Source organism: Podarcis pityusensis (assembly GCF_964106645.2).
Source record: "Podarcis pityusensis genome assembly, chromosome: 14".
In the NCBI taxonomy this organism is placed as follows: Eukaryota; Metazoa; Chordata; class Lepidosauria; order Squamata; family Lacertidae; genus Podarcis; species Podarcis pityusensis.
In genome coordinates this window covers 28567655-28583426 of record NC_138039.1, presented here as the reverse complement: position 1 = coordinate 28583426, position 15772 = coordinate 28567655, and the positions used below count along the sequence as shown (strand labels likewise).

At 45.3% G+C, this 15772-nt stretch overlaps 1 protein-coding gene across 7 annotated transcripts in view; it reads right to left on the bottom strand.

The window, feature by feature from the left end:
- Nucleotides 1-12988, bottom strand: part of MEGF11 (multiple EGF like domains 11) — a 352698-nt gene extending 339710 nt beyond the window's left edge. For 2 of the 7 annotated variants that reach the window (XM_080982103.1, XM_080982104.1), the window contains exon 1: nucleotides 12775-12988. The gene's annotated coding sequence lies outside the window, so the exon portion shown is untranslated. Of the gene's footprint in view, nucleotides 1-11289; nucleotides 11631-12774 lie in introns of those variants that run through there. The other 5 variants (XM_080982099.1, XM_080982100.1, XM_080982102.1 and 2 more) reach the window with 4 other exon arrangements.
- Nucleotides 12989-15772: the final 2784 nt, after the last annotated feature.

The following is a 15772-nucleotide window of genomic DNA, read 5'->3' as shown; positions in this document are numbered from 1 at the left end:
TCCGGCTGCTTTAAAAAGGAGTAAAAGTAACTGAAAATTGAAACAAATTTGAAGCTAACTTTGGATTGTTTAAAAGAGGATACTATTGATTTCTACAAATAGAAACTGTTTCCCCCTAGTGGAAGCCTTTGAAACTGGTTGATTTACAAGAGTTGGACTAGGGGAATTTCCAGCTGCAAGTTAAAAACCGTGAGACTCTGGGACTGACCTTGAATCTTTCAAATGTTATGGTAAATGGAAGAAGAAAAACAGACCAGTCAACTGTTGATAAAACATTGAGGTCTGGGAGGACTTGGTAACTTTTTGTTGCTGTCTCTGTACTAGTATATTTGAAACTAAGAGGAATGTCGACAGAAGAGGCTTTGGTGGCGGCATTATATAAGATAAATGACTCATTGGATCAGCTTCATAGGAAAATGGACATGATAAATGTGAAGGTGGATGTTTCAATTGTCGAGGTTGACTTGAATGCAGGGAGTATGGACAATACCAATACAGAAACCACCCAGAAATTGATACAAGAACCTATTTTGATATGGCAAGCTGTGGAAGAAGTTAAGGAAAAAGCTGTTGCTGTTGAAGGTACAGAAACACAACTGGAGAGAAAGAGAGCCCCAGCCCTACAGAGGCAATTTGATGAACATAAGTTGACGCTCGCTATGACTGAATTTAAGGAAAAACAGACGAATTTGAGGATTAGAGTTCACCTTTGGTGGACATGCCCAAGGATTAAGACACTCTGGGAGATGATTCATAACGAAATGAAAAAGGTATTTAAATATACCCTTTTGAAGAAACCAGAGGCCTTTCTCCTGGGCATGGTCGGCCAATTGGTGTTAAAGGAGGATAGAATTTGTCTCATGTATGCAACAATAGAAGCAAGAATACTCATTGTGAAGTACTGGAAGACACAAGATTTATCTATCCGGGAAGAATGGCAGATGAAGTTGATGGACTATATGGAATTGGCGGAAACGACTGGCAGAAATCCGAGACCAGGGAGAAGAGTCGGTGGAAGAAAACTGGAAAAAGTTTAAGACTATGTATAGAAATATTGTAAAAATAATGAATGTTAGAAAAATGTTGGAATGAAGTTATATGGCTTTAGTAGAAATGTTATAAGGAATTAAGTATAAATAGAAATAGAGTACTAAAGGGAAAAATAAGATTAGAATATGTTAAGATAATTATAGGATAGAAAACAGAGGAAGATGGAAAGGAATTGCTGAAACAATTAATAGAACTGGAATACAGAAAGGGAGGCGTGAGGTGGTCGTGGAAATAAGGGAATGAAAGTTAAGATACTGAAATTGTTTTGTGTTTTAAATGGTTTGCGTCTTGTTTTGTTAATCTTATGTTTTTTTTTTTCTTTGCTTTTTCTTTTCCTTTTTTGTTTTTTCTTTTCTATTGTGTTCAAATGGTTGGAAAATCAATAAATATTATTTTTTTAAAAAACAAATATTTTTATTTCAGCAAACCACAGCCTTGGGCACTTTATTTAAGTCCAACTGCAGATGCAATGAAATTCAAAACAAAACCCAGCTTGCTATCCTTTTTTTTTTTTTTTTAACCTTTGCATCTAGGATGGACACTGAGTCCTGTCTTGGCCCAGTGAACCCCATGAACGCAGGAAGTGAACTGATACAGAGTCAGACTGTTGGCCCAGATAGGTCAGAGCCTACCCTGGCTGGCAATGGCTCTCAGGGTTCCAGACAGAGGATAGGCCCAGCCCTGCCTACAAACATGGGGTACTGAACCCAAGACATGCTGAGCAAACAAAAAACAAAGGATGTGCTGTGCCACAATGCCAAGGAAAGAGGGTGCCTCTACCTGCCTCGGCCACAGCAAAGGCCCCATCATCTGCTAAACCAGAGACCATTTCATGCCATTTCATGACAAAGGTAAGCCCAAGATGCCCACACTGTTTACTCTACACCCAGCAGAACTACAGACAGTCAATTGGACAAGTTTTACAAAATATACATTTGTCTCACTTCTAGCTGCATGCTTAAAATGCATTTGGCAAAACAGCCAGGGGTACAACTGTTGCCAGCCCTACCAATAGGCAAAGTGAAGCGTTGCTTCAACGGCCAGCTTTTGTAGGTTGAACTGAGGGCCTGGCGAGTCCCTTGCCTCAGGTAGCAAAATGTCTTTGGCTGTACACAGTATACAGAAAATTCTAAAGCACACCAGAATCTACAGAAATCTTGGGGCTGCCCCAGTCTCTCCTCACAGGACAAGGCAGAGCTGGAGATGAAAAGCCATTCCCCTTTCTTCTGGATTCACAGCAAGGCAGAAGTTGAGTCAATCTCCCGCACCACACCTTGCAGAAGGAAGAGGCACAGCAGAAAAGGCAGTGTGGTATATGTTATGTACTGAAGTTCTCACCCTGGGCCAGCAGGGGGATACTGTAGATAGTTTTCACTCAGGTCCACATATGTAAATAAGAGATTGAAAATGACGTTCAGTGATTGGATAGCTACAGAAAGTGGTTACTGTTGCGTTGTAGTGGAGCTCTATATAAGCAGGCTGGCTGAACCCTTCAGTTCAGTTCAGTGCTGGCCTGTGAATAAACCAGAGCTGTTTGAAGAATTGCTATGTCGTATGATATGTTCACCCACAACTTAACAGTGTAGTGGTTAGAGTGTAAGACTAGGAGCTGGGAGACCAGAGCTCAAATCCCCACTCAGTCACTCACTGGGTGACTTGGGCCAGTCACTGCCTCTCTGTCTAACCTACCTCACAGGGTTGTTGTGGGGATTAAACGATGAGGGGGGGGAAACCATGTACACTCCCTTGAGCTCTTTGGAATAAATAATTCTTGAACAAGGTGTCCAGAGTGCCAAATCAAGGCACGTCCCATTTTTGTGTATAGGCTCTTTCTCCTTGGCTGCCAGCACTATCCATTTTTATGAAGGTTACCTGATATTTATTTCTGCTCCCTTCTCCCCACCACCAAAGGTAAGCTACTCCCAAAGTATAAACAATCCACTCCAACAACAAAGAATAATCCACCTTAAACTGATCAAGTTAATGGTCTTCATCCTTACTAAATAATTCACTTCCCACCTTCTTATTACAATGACTTAAGATGAAAACCCCAAGTTATTAAATCATTAACCATCTCACTCTCCACGCTGTGACATCTTGTGTTTCGCCTCACAAGACCCCACAGGCTACTGGGGTGGGGGGGGTGGCAGGTGAGGAGAGATCTTAAATTTGTGCTGCAAGTTTCATTTTCAGGCAAATTTCTACCTTTGACATGCAGTGCAAGCAATTCCGTCGAGATACGTTATTTGCATCACTTGTGAAATTCTATTTTCTAGACTCCCACTATCAGTGGGAGATTTTCCCGAATTATTGCATATATTCAGAGGAGGCTCACTAGGCTTAAGCTACAATGGGTCTGCTCTAAATATGAAGGAGGCTGGATATCACCCGAGATTTCTTATCATTGTTTTAGCTGGATTTTTAAAGTTGGTAAGCCAACTACAGCACTTACGTCAAAGCATAAATTACATTCAAGTGGCACTTATCGGAGGACTCTGGAACAAACACAGGCAAATACCTTTTGGGTTTTATACATTTTCTTTCATTTCATTTCTCTTCTTTGTTAATGTTTGGATGGTCTGTGAAGGATTTTTCTTGTACCTGATCTTAACTATTTGAAGAATTTATTTTTTATAAAAAAAACCCACCCACTGAGGCTCAACCGGGGAATGACAAGCCTAATACTATTTTGAAATACCAATCAATTCCAGTGTGTAGTGCAGGCATGTCAAAAGTCCGTTTTGGTGATTTAATCCAGCCCCCGTAGCAGTATATGTCCTGGAGTAAAACCCTAAAAAAAGCCCAACAGCTTTGGGGTTAAATCCTTAAAAAATCTGGCCCTCTTTGGAAAAAGTTTGGACACCCCTGGTGTAGTGTGTTTGTCTATGTATATTTTTCTGCCTTTGTGCCCATATTATGCTTACATACCTTCAGCAACATTCTACCTCACTTCCAGGAATTTCACAAGCTTCGGGAATCCCAAACACCAAGTATTTAACACAGAAATAACTGTCACACTTAGTTCACCTGCTTTCTACGGGGCAACTACATGATCACCCAAATCCCCATCGTCCTGTTATTTTCCCTAAAATGATTCCTTTTCAAACCTCCATTTTTTTAGGGAAGAGTAGCAGAGTCTCCACAGGTGTAAAACCTCTTCACATTATCCTTCATCTTTTTTTAAAAGGCAGGATTTTATATATGCAGCGAGTTGTCAGGCAGGTGAAGCTAGAATCACTGACAGGCCGTCACTATTAGCTTTTCGCTTGGTACTATTAAAAAAAAAACCCAATCTTTTAATTAAAGTTAGAATGCTTTTTTGGCTATGCTTTTATTAACATATTTGTATAATAGCCCCCAAAGGCTGTTTTTAAAAAATGATTTACTACTAGCTATCAACCTTTCTGGTGGCAGCAATTAATGTTTGTTTGTTTTTATCGGATCTACAGATTTTCCTAGAAACATGGTTCTTCTTCAGGCTTAAATAACTCAGGATTGAACTCAGCCACTTCCAGGCTGCCGCTATTTTACAGATGAAATTTAGTGATGTATCAATGCATTCGGGTTGTACAATTAAAGTGAATGTGGTCTTCTTGCAAAACAATCCCACTTCCACACAAAAAACCAACCAGTCTTCTTTCTGTAAGGAAAGTAATGGGGAAATGTACCGGAAAACGTAGAAGAAGAATTGCTTGACATGGTGTGGTATAACCTTCGAACAAACAATTCAGAATGAATGCTCCGTAAACATCATGCATTGTTTAACCTCTACACAAACTTTGTGAAAACAGGTTAAGCATGGATGCTCAAAAATGTGGCCTGGAAGGGCAAGTCATCAACATGTCATCAGTTGCAGACAGTCTTGTCAGCCATAAGCCTTTCAGTCTATCCAATTCTTAATTGCTTTAAAAAGACTCTGTATTCACTTTTTGCATGTGGCTTTTATTATATCATTTAATTTTAATATCCTGAGCAATTAAACAAAACAAATTTCTATTATTCTTTTCAAAGATGTCCCTAAAACTGTTTGACTTTTTGTACATAATTAAAGCAATTGAGCAATAGTTCATAAAACATGTGATGTAGTGGGAAATGATGTGGTTTTATACTTTTAAAAAAGCTTGACTTAAGTTACCTTCAACTGATACAAAAAAGTGTTTTAAAAATGGCTGGAGTGTGAATTGTACCTTCCCTGTCCACATGTACCACCCAGTGGGATGTATAGAACATCTTTAAAAAATAAAAAAGGCAAAAACCCACAGCCTGGAAAGTCAACTGCAATTCCCTGTGTATCTGACAGAAAAAGAGCAATGGATGTGCCCCCCCCCCATCTTAGAAATAAATTTGGAATGTTTCTAGATCTCAAAGTCCAGCACAAAAGGGAAAGCCACCAACACAGAGTTAGGTAAAGGTAAAGGGACCCCTGACCATTAGGTCCAGTCATGACCGACAATGAGGTTGCGGCGCTCATCTCGCTTTACTGGCCGAGGGAGCCGGCGTACAGCTTCCGGGTCATGTGGCCAGCATGGCTAAGCTGCTTCTGGCAAACCAGAGCAGCGCACGGAATCGCCGTTTACCTTCCCGCCGGAGCGGTACCTATTTATCTACTTGCACTCTGATGTGCTTTCGAACTGCTAGGTTGGCAGGAGCAGGGACCAAGCAATGGGAGCTCACCCCGTCGCAGGAATTCAAACCGCCGACCTTCTGATCAGCAAGTCCTAGGCTCTGTGGTTTAACACAGAGTTAAGGAAAGACTAAAAGGTGCCTCTACTTCCATTTGAGAACAGCAAGGAGGGAGTTTAGACCATGATGCAGATCCAAATAGATGTTCTGCTCTGGTACCTAATAGGGGCTCAACTCAGTTTAGTGGAGGCTAGTCAACATTCAGGTGGAAGCCCCAATGCCAATCAGACCGAGATGGGCATAGGATCCTTTGGAAAGAAGCTCTTATCCTTGCATACCAGAGGCGTACCCAGGGCTTGGTGAAACCAGACCCCGCCGGGAGCACAGGCCAGTATGTGTATGTGCAAAAATCACCTCTCGAACTATGGAATGTATGATGTGCATGCGACGGCTGTTGTCGTGAGATCAAACACAGAAGCTGCCCTTCCTTCTTGTACCATGGCACCAAGGTATGCACTTTTTATTTTTTTGCCCTTCCTTCTTGCCTCAACCTCACTCTGGACGCTTTAAGTACTTAGGTTACGTAAAATGTATTTTTTTTCCAGGGGTAGAAACTGATACAGCTCCTTGCCAAGGGTGTAAGGAACCCTAGGTATGCCTCTGCCTAAGACTGCAGTGATGATTGCAGAACACAGGTGGAAAGGAGACTAGGGCAACTTTAACCAACCTGGTTCCCTCCCAAGGATTTGGAAAGCCACTCCCATGGGGCTGACCAAAGCTGCAGTCCGAAGCATCTGGAGGGCACCAGGTTGGCAAATGAAGGGGGCTTTTGAATTCACGCTGATAAGGCACATCCACTAGGCCACCCACAAACTCAATGACCTTGACAAGGTCAGTGCCCATTAGAGTTATCTGCCTTGGAAGCAGAGGATTTCACCTCCCCATCCCAGATTTCCATTCAAGATTAAGCACATGCCAACATTTCCTCTCTCCCTGACACCCCTTTCTTCCACTAAAAGTATTAGTCAGTTACATTCCTACGCCATCCATTCTCTATGGCACTCAGCATACAGCAACATGTTTAATCTCTGCAAATGAGATTGGACCAGTCACCGTTTTTAGCAAGCTTCATGAAGACTATGGAACTGCCCACCCTCAGCAGAGTTCTCTGGGAAAGGCAGATAACTATAAAAAAGCATTTAAGGCCACCCTGCACTTCGGAGAGATTTCTGACCACCCCAAAGCTGAGTAGAAGAAGAAGAAGAAGAAGAGTTTGGATTTGATATCCCGCCTTTCACTCCCTTTAAGGAGTCTCAAAGCGGCTAACATTCTCCTTTCCCTTCCTCCCCCACAACAAACACTCTGTGAGGTGAGTGGGGCTGAGAGACTTCAAAGAAGCGTGACTGGCCCAAGGTCACCCAGCAGCTGCACGTGGAGGAGCGGAGACGCGAACCCGGTTTCCCAGTTTACGAGACTACCACTCTTAACCACTACACCACAACATGAGACCCTCCAACACATACCCCAAATCCTCTGGCAAGTCAAGAAGCATTGGGAATGTAGGGGGACATCCTTCACACATCCATCAGACCATTGGTCAATTGAGCTCAGTACGGTCTACACTGACCGGCAGCAGCTCTCCAGGGCTTCAGACAAGAGCATTGTCTGTCCCCCGGTGTCGAGAAATACCAAGCGCTCTGCCATCAAGTACAGCCCAACACGATCCTGGACCCCAAAATGAGAGGCCACAGCATGGTAGCAAGGAGCAATGTTCAAAATTACCTGGGTGCAAGGCGAATTTTGCTACCGGCACAGGTCCAACTGCGACTACGTGGAGATTTCTACGCTGGCAACCACACTTTAAAAACCTCTGCCATAAAGGGTAAAGGGACCCCTGACCATTAGGTCCAGTTGCGGACGACTCTGGGGTTGCAGCGCTCATCTCGCTTTATTGGCCGAGGGAGCCGGCGTACAGCTCTGCCATAGTCCATAGTTACGGTAATTCCATTTCCACTGCATGTGCTTCTCCTCCTTGTATACTGGGACAAGTTGAGATCATAGAATTGCAGTGTTGGAAGGGACACCAACAATCATCTAGCCAACCCCCTGGTGAACAGACATTCTTTCATGGCAACCACAAACCTAGGTTTAAGGTACCATTTGGCATCTAGCTTAACTATCTGAGTTTCTAACACCGGCAAGGAGGCTCTACGAACAGCAAATCTGAACTAAGGACACAGCTCCAAGGACTGTTCAAATTGCAGGCTGTGATTAATTCAGACACTTTGGCAGGAAAAGTTGCCCGTCACATGGCTGGAAGCTACTCAGACCTTATGCAGAGTCCTCTCTACAGGTGAGGAGCTTGTAGCTTTCTAGTGTTGCTGGACTTTGCATTCAGAGCAGCGGTCAAGGCTGATGGGGAGATGAAGCTCATCAAACATGTGGAGAGCCACACATTTTCCTGGTCTGCACTCGCAGTATGAAACTGGGAAGGAGGGGGTGAAGAAATGGATACATGGGAGGGGCCTTGGCAAAGTCAACGCAGCCTAAATAGTAATAATTTAATTACAATGGAAAAGTGGTTTAATTTATTACATTCGACAGAGCTTTAAAATGTGGCAGATGTCTTAGTGTTCATCGGCCACGCCAGATAGCTTGCAACACAGAAAAACAGAAAGCAACTGAGAAACAAGTTTGTACTTCCACACCTGGAATTGCAAGGACCAAAGAGAGAAGCTGGGAAGAAGCTGGAGAGACTTCCGAGACAACCAGGTTCCTCTAGCTGTGGCCCCAGCTAGCGCCTCGCCCTGCATGCGAGGATTCAATAACTTTCAAATTTAATCTGGATTTGATGGGAAGACTGTCTGCAAGGTGGGGCTCCAAAGTACAGTGGTACCTCAGGTTACATACGCTTCAGGTTACAGACTCCGGTAACCCAGAAATAGTACCTCAGGTTAAGAACTTTGCTTCAGGATGAGAACAGAAATTGCACAGCAGCAGCGGGAGGCCCCATTAGCTAAAGTGGTATCTCAGGTTAAGAACAGTTTCAGGTTAAGAACGGACCTCCGGAACGAATTAAGTACTTAACCTGAGGTAGCACTGTACCTTTTGCATAAGGGGCTGCCGAAAGCCTGGGGTCATGTCCACCACATGCCTCACATGCATGCAGAGAGGGCAGACTTCAGGCTTGCAGGACCAGCTTCTCTCTTTTTTTATACAATAAAGTCCACCAGCCTGAGCCAGGTGCAAAATAGCAGCTCAAGCAGGGCAGACTTACACTAAGAATCCAGGTACACGGTCTGCCCAGGAATCAGTGATCAGTACCAGCAACCAAAAACAAACATTCTTCCATGCAAATTTTGGGAACTTTTTAGCTGATGCTATTGTTAGACAGCTGGGAGTCAGAAATCTACTGCAAATCAACCAGAGATGTCCATCAATCTTCTGACCTACAGTACAAGACAAAAGGAGGAAAAGTTTCCGGAGGGGGGTGCCCATCATGCCTTAACCATCAGAGCCCATGGCTAGTATAGTGCAGTGCAGTTCTGGCTTGCCCACATTACAAGGAAGCCTGGAGGTACCTGCTCACTTTATAATTCCACACTACAGTGGTACCTTGGGTTTCATACGCTTCAGGTTACATACGCTTCACGTTACAGACTCCGCTAACCCAGAAATAGTGCTTCAGGTTAAGAACTTTGCTTCAGGATAAGAACAGAAATCGTGCTCCGGCGGCGCGGCAGCAGGAGGAGGCCCCATTAGCTAAAGTGGTGCTTCAGGTTAAGAACAGTTTCAGGTTAAGAACGGACCTCCGGAATGAATTAAGTACTTAGCCCGAGGTACCACTGTATTTAAAGCTCTGGTATTCTGGCCAAACACACACAGGGAACATGTACCCAACTCACAGCTTTCATCATACAAACTAGCCCAACTATAAGAAGCAACTGAGCTATACAGGATTGCTACCATTTGAGAAGCCGCCCCAGAGATTTTGAGAGCTCTGAAGCCAGAAGTAGCAATTATGTAGGAATATTCAGCAAGTAGCATTTCTCCCACACCCTTTTGCCTCATTCTGACTACTTCTTTTTTTCAAAGCAACCTAGGAGCACTCTAAATATTATATTCAAAACAGCAGCTCAAGCCACAGCCAGACACTCATTTTGTAGCAGCAAAGGCACAGGAACAATTTCACACATTTAGATGAGAGGTTAGGAGGAGCTGCGCTCCTAACAGAGAACGGCAGTTTGTGCAAACGGCTTTTAAAAGCTCGATTCAGAATTCCATTAGGAACTGCCTAGTTTCAAGGAATCATAATTTTGCTGAGTAGCACATTTGCTTTAAGACATAGAACGATAATGGTTGCTTAAAGCATAATGAAGACAAATTTGTACAACAAGCCCATTTGGGCTTTGTGCGTGTGGCTTTTGTTTTAGAAGTAGCTGAAAATGTCCCCGAGTGAAGCAGGTGGGGGTTCAGAAAAAGAAAAGAAAAACTATTATTTGCTTTCCACCTTTGTATCAGCAAAATCTCTTAAAACTTATTTAAATTTATAAAACAGCATTCAGCTATCTGATTTTCCCCGGGGCAATCAAAACCATCACATTCCATTCCATTCTGAAATATGGGGAGACAAAAATTGCCTCCTCCAATCTATTTGCAAAGTTAATCTCTGAATGTGAACAAAAGATGAGCAAACAACTTTCACAAAGCACCTTTGCGAAAAAGTTAGTAGGGAGTGCTTTTTTGGGGTGGGGAAGGGGTAAATGAAACTTGCATTTTGAAGCACAGCCTCTTATATCCAGGAGAGATGCAAGGAGGAAGAAAAACCTCAGAGGTACATAATAGACCCCACTTTCACCTGCCTACCATCAGAATAGTCTGCTCCATAAATTACTTATCCATGCTAATATCCAACTACACAGCAGGTGAACGGCACTCAACATGCAACACATTCCTTCCAACTCAATACGAGGAAGCTTCCGTCGGTGCATTCGCTCCATTGATTTCTCCGCTAATATACACTTTTGATGGCGATACAGTCCCATAAGAAGACTTGAACATGCCCCGTGCATAAGATCGCAAGCTTCATCTAACTAGCATTATCTAGTCACTGAAAGTAAAATACAGCTCCAAATCCAGAGATGGGCAAATCAAGCCCGACTATCATACAACAGCGATTGAGTGCGGGTGGTGGGGGCAAAGGTTTGTGTGATTGTGAGTAGACACTGTTATCTCCCCCCCCCCCAAAAAAAGAAAAAGCAAACCAACAAAAGCATACCATCTCCTTTGTGCCAAGAGGTTTCATTGCAAGGAATGAAGCCTCAAGTTAGCACGCTTCCTGGGACATCCAGGAAAGTCAGTGGGAGTTCCGTCTAACATTTGAGGGACTATCCTTGCTGGAAGCAAACCAAAGGCACAGACATGCAGGCTCAAGTGATTTCACTGACCTAGTTCACTTCTAAGTGCAACTCTCCCCACTCTACCTCCAGCTTTGGGAACTGGGCTGGTGATCTTTTCCCCCTTCAAGAGTTCAGGATGCAAACAGCTGCCTACCTAAAGCTGTCAAAAGCGAAGGGGCAGCGGGGTGAAAAAAAGTTAAATCAAGAGTTTCCTTACGTCTTTGGCTGGCTGCCTCGAGAAATCCTTTTGCATCATCCTCCACCACAGCGCCAGAGCAGACTTCAAGGAGAGCCTCGTTAAAGGGGGGGGGGGGGGTTCAGTTTCGAAATGGATCCCCTCTCTTGCTACGTCAACAGCCCTCCTCTCCCTCAAAACCGGCTTCGCTCTCTCTCAGCTGCCACCTCGCAAGTAACACGTTAATAGATTATTGCAATCAACTACTGCAAAAGGGAAGAAGAACAAAACACCCAAAGAGAGAGGCTATCTTTCCTCCCAGATATGAGCTATGCTCTGCAGGCTTGAAGAGGCAGCAGGCTGGGTTTGGACAGGCTCCAGCCAGCAAGCTCCAATTTGCCAAGACCCCCGCCTCCTCCCCTTTTCCATCAGTATTGCCACCCAATTCCCCCCTCCCCACCACAGGCCTGGCCCGCAATGTCCCTCCCACTCAGTCACCCCCAGGGAAACCCCATTCATCAAGCGCTAGGGCTGATGCGTGGAGTGAATGTGGAGCAGGGAAAAACTGCAGGGCTTTGGAGCATGTTGGAGTGGGGGGGGGGGTGAGAGATCAGAAGTTGATCTTTAACTAGCAGCAAGAAAATTGTGAGATGCAAGGGTGGGGGTGTCCTCGAAACTGTTCTGCATACAAGGAAAGCCACAATTTTCTGGAAAGCTAAAACCCATCTCACACATATCCCCAAAGCTGTTTTTTTTGTGGGGGGGGGGGGTCCTTGGAAGCAGACCTAGGACTGGGATGAATGGAATAGGGAAGCGGTCTTCTGGATGGAAGAAAAGAGGGGCTTCTCACACAGTCACGTTGCAGCCTTATGTTTTGGGGGGTTGAGGGGATGCCACAAGAGAAATAGCCAACTCCACCCTAGAATTCCTGGTAAACAGAATTACATTCCCGCACACGAAACGAAGACCCTAGTGCAGGAAACGTGCTGCCTAGTGAGAGGGGCTCGCCTTGCACCATCGACCGACGGGTTATCCTGCTGGCCACGTACGCTTCCAAAGAGAGAGAGACAGGCAAGGGGAAAGATTTTTGGCTTCCTGCTCGCGGTCAGTCACACAAATAGCTTGCAAGAAAAGCAGCCCTCATAGGGGCTAGGAACTTGGAAAGCAGTTGGGGGCGGGACTCCCTAACTCGGGTTAGGGTTAGTATTTCTCCACAAACGCTCTCCGTCCCGGAGAGCGATATAACCCTATTGTCCCTGGGGTGAGGGGAGGGGGACGCAACGAAGGACCCACGGCCACCCCCCCCCCACAGCCGTTGACATCCAGCAACTGCTCCACTCGCCCCTCAAACGCCGAGCGACCACCCGGAGGCAGCCATGGCGCCTAGCCTGCCCAGCGCACGCAGAGAGGAGGCGAGAGGAACGGAAGTCTGCATGCGCTCAGGAGCACGCTTGTTGTTCGCGTCCTCCTTCGCCGGGTGCCGGAGCGGAGCAGCAGCGACGCCAAGCCCGCCTCGGCGGCACCTACCTGAGGAGAAGAGAGCGTCTGCCTGGAGCGGAGGAGGCGGCGGCCGGGAGAGAGGAGCCGCAGCCCGGGCTGGGACCGGCTCGCTGGCTGGCTGGCTGGCCGGGGCTCCGCGCTCCTTCCTGGCGGCTCTTTGGCTCTGTTGGGAAAGTTGCCGCGGCCGCACGAGCGCCTTAAACCCGCCTCTCAGCAAGACGGGGCGGCCCGGAGGGCGGAGACTCAGAGCCGGACCTCCCCTCCGCCCCGCCCCCACGGGAGGCGAGGGGACGCCAGGCTCCGGCGCCTCTGAGCAAGTGCAGAGCGCCTCTTTCTCCTAACCGGCCAGCAACCCCCACAGCAAAACCTTCTGGGATCGGCGGCGGGATATTCTTAGACGTTGGCTGGGTCCCCGCCTGCTGGCTGCTTCTCCGTTGAGAGTCGAGAAGGGAAAGCGGGGCGCCTCTGAGCATGTGCAGAGTGCATTTCCGGTCCCGCTGGGCAGTAACCTCGCAGCAAAACCCAAATGATGATGATGATGATGATGATGATGATGATGATGATGATGCTAATGTAAACCTCCCGGGCAGGGCCTCAGAATGACGAGAGGTCCACTCTACCGACCGAGCAGAAACGCGGCCCATGTTTTTCCCCCCGGGGGGGGGGTGTCAGCATCTTTCCTGCACGTGTCAAGGTTCACGGGGTAGCTAAAGGCAGCTTGGATATGTATGAAGCCTCCTCGGAAAGGGGCAGTCTACCCCAGAATTTCAGGTACTGCTGGGGAAAGCGGGGCACCTGGCCGGCTCTGTTGGAAACGGGGCGAGGGGGTGCCGTCAGGGCAGGACTTTGGGGGGCAGAAGCAGGACAAGCAGGACCCACACTATACACAGCAGGGCTAGGGGACCAAATTTCGGAGGAAGTAAAGCAATACGCATTCCCATCCAAACAGCTCCCTCCACCCCAGTAAGACTATTACCCGGTAGGTTGCAGCCAACGCTTGGCCTACTCAAAGTAGACCAATTGAAATCAATGGGCATGCAGTCCTAACCATGTCTACTTGAAAGGAAGTCCTGTTGCATTCAACGAAGCTTACGCCCAGGTAAGTAGGGTTAGAATTGCCCTTGGATCCATTCATTTCACTGGGTCTGCTTTGAGTAGAAGTAATGTTGGATGCAGCCTTTTCCTCTTAGATGCCTCTTCAGTCTGAACCAGTACTGTCACAGGTGCCACATAGCACTTTTTCTGCACTTGTAATGAATATTTTAGGGTGGCAGCACCTACACTTTGGAACTCCCTGCCTATTGACATTAAGCAGGCACCTTCACTCATTCTTTTTGGGTCCTGCTGTAAGCAATTTTGTTTAGGCAAGCATGTTAGACCTATTTCATCTCTTCCTAGCCACTGTTGGTTTTTATCATCTTTTGGATGTTTTTAAACACTCGCTTTTAGCAGTTTTTAAATCAAGAATTTTAACGGTTTATTCCATATTTTTGTAAACTAGTAAGATATTTTCTTGCAATCAAGCAGTATATAAATTTTGTTAAACAAACAAGCCCACCAGACTGTGTACATGTAATACATTTAAAGCACATTTTTTACCCTAAAGAATCCAGGGAATTGTAGTTTGTTCGGGGTGCAGGAAACTGTAACTGTGGGGAATATGCATATATATATATATATATATTCAGCAAGGAAGGTCTGGCCCTAACCAGCACCCTGGATGGAGGGCTGCTTGGAAAACCACCATATCTGCCAACTTTCAATTGCATGACAGACGAAAAGGCAGGATATCAATCTACTAAATAAATAGGATACAAATTCAGCAGTCAGCATTACCTGAATTTGCTATCAACCACTTGCGTCAAGACAAGAGCAGAGGATTATATGCACGTTTGCAGCTGCTGCTGGCTTCTGGTCCACTTTTCTATGAAAACCCATTTCCATAATCCCTTTGTCACTACAGAAAACTATTTCCCTGCCTTCCTCATCACGCAAGGTTGCAGCAACCTCTGCCACGTATCTGCCTAACACTGCTACTGCCCCATACATTTCAGCCCGGGGGTGGTGCATTCTCACATCAGTTTTATGCGCAGCACGCTGGTCTATTTTTAATTATTTTCTCCTTTTTTTTTACAAACCTCTTATTAACTCACAACATTAATAATAAATTAGCAATTGTTGATTAAATTAGGGGATGATTGAACGCCATTGCATATTGATTGAAATTTAGCAATGGCTTTATTGAATAAATAAGAATAAACTTAATTGCTTTTTTATTATTTGCTTAAGAATATTAAAAACAAATGAAGACCTACAGCAACAACAAAGTTGTGATTTGTGTATTTCCGTCTTAAGTTACTTACATCCTGCCCTAGAAGAAGATGACCACCACCAAGGCAGGGAGGCTGCTGTTTGTTTGTTTGTTTGTTTGTTTTTAATTATTTAAAGTGTTTATATTATGCCTTTCCACTAAGAAAGAGATCCAATGATTTTGGCAAACAAAATCAGTTCCAAATAATAAAAACACTTGAAATCATTTTTTTAAAACCCCACCAAACCATAAAAGACCCATTAAAAATAAAGAAGTTGGGGATCAAACAGACACACAATGGCGCTCATTAAAAGGCATATCAAAGAGTCAGCTACACACAATCTTAGGAGAGCCATGATTCATCCAGCTCCATCATCAGGACATCAGCTTTGCATGCAGCAGGTCCCAGGTTCAATCCTCAGCATCTCCAAGTAGGACAGGGAAAGACTCTGGAGAGGTGCTGCCAGTCAATGCACAGCAGCCTTCGCCCACCTGTTGCCCTTCAGATGTGTTGGAATGCAACTTAGGTCATCCCTGACCCTTCAAAATTCTGGCTGGGGCTGATAGGAGTTCAAAACATCCTGGGCTTCAACAACACTGAGCTACATGGACCACTGTTTGGCTTAGTAAAATGCAGCTTCTTATTTTACTACTTAGGGACCATCAGAGGGAAGTCCAAGCTTGTGGAGGGAGGGAATTTGATTGCAGTGATAA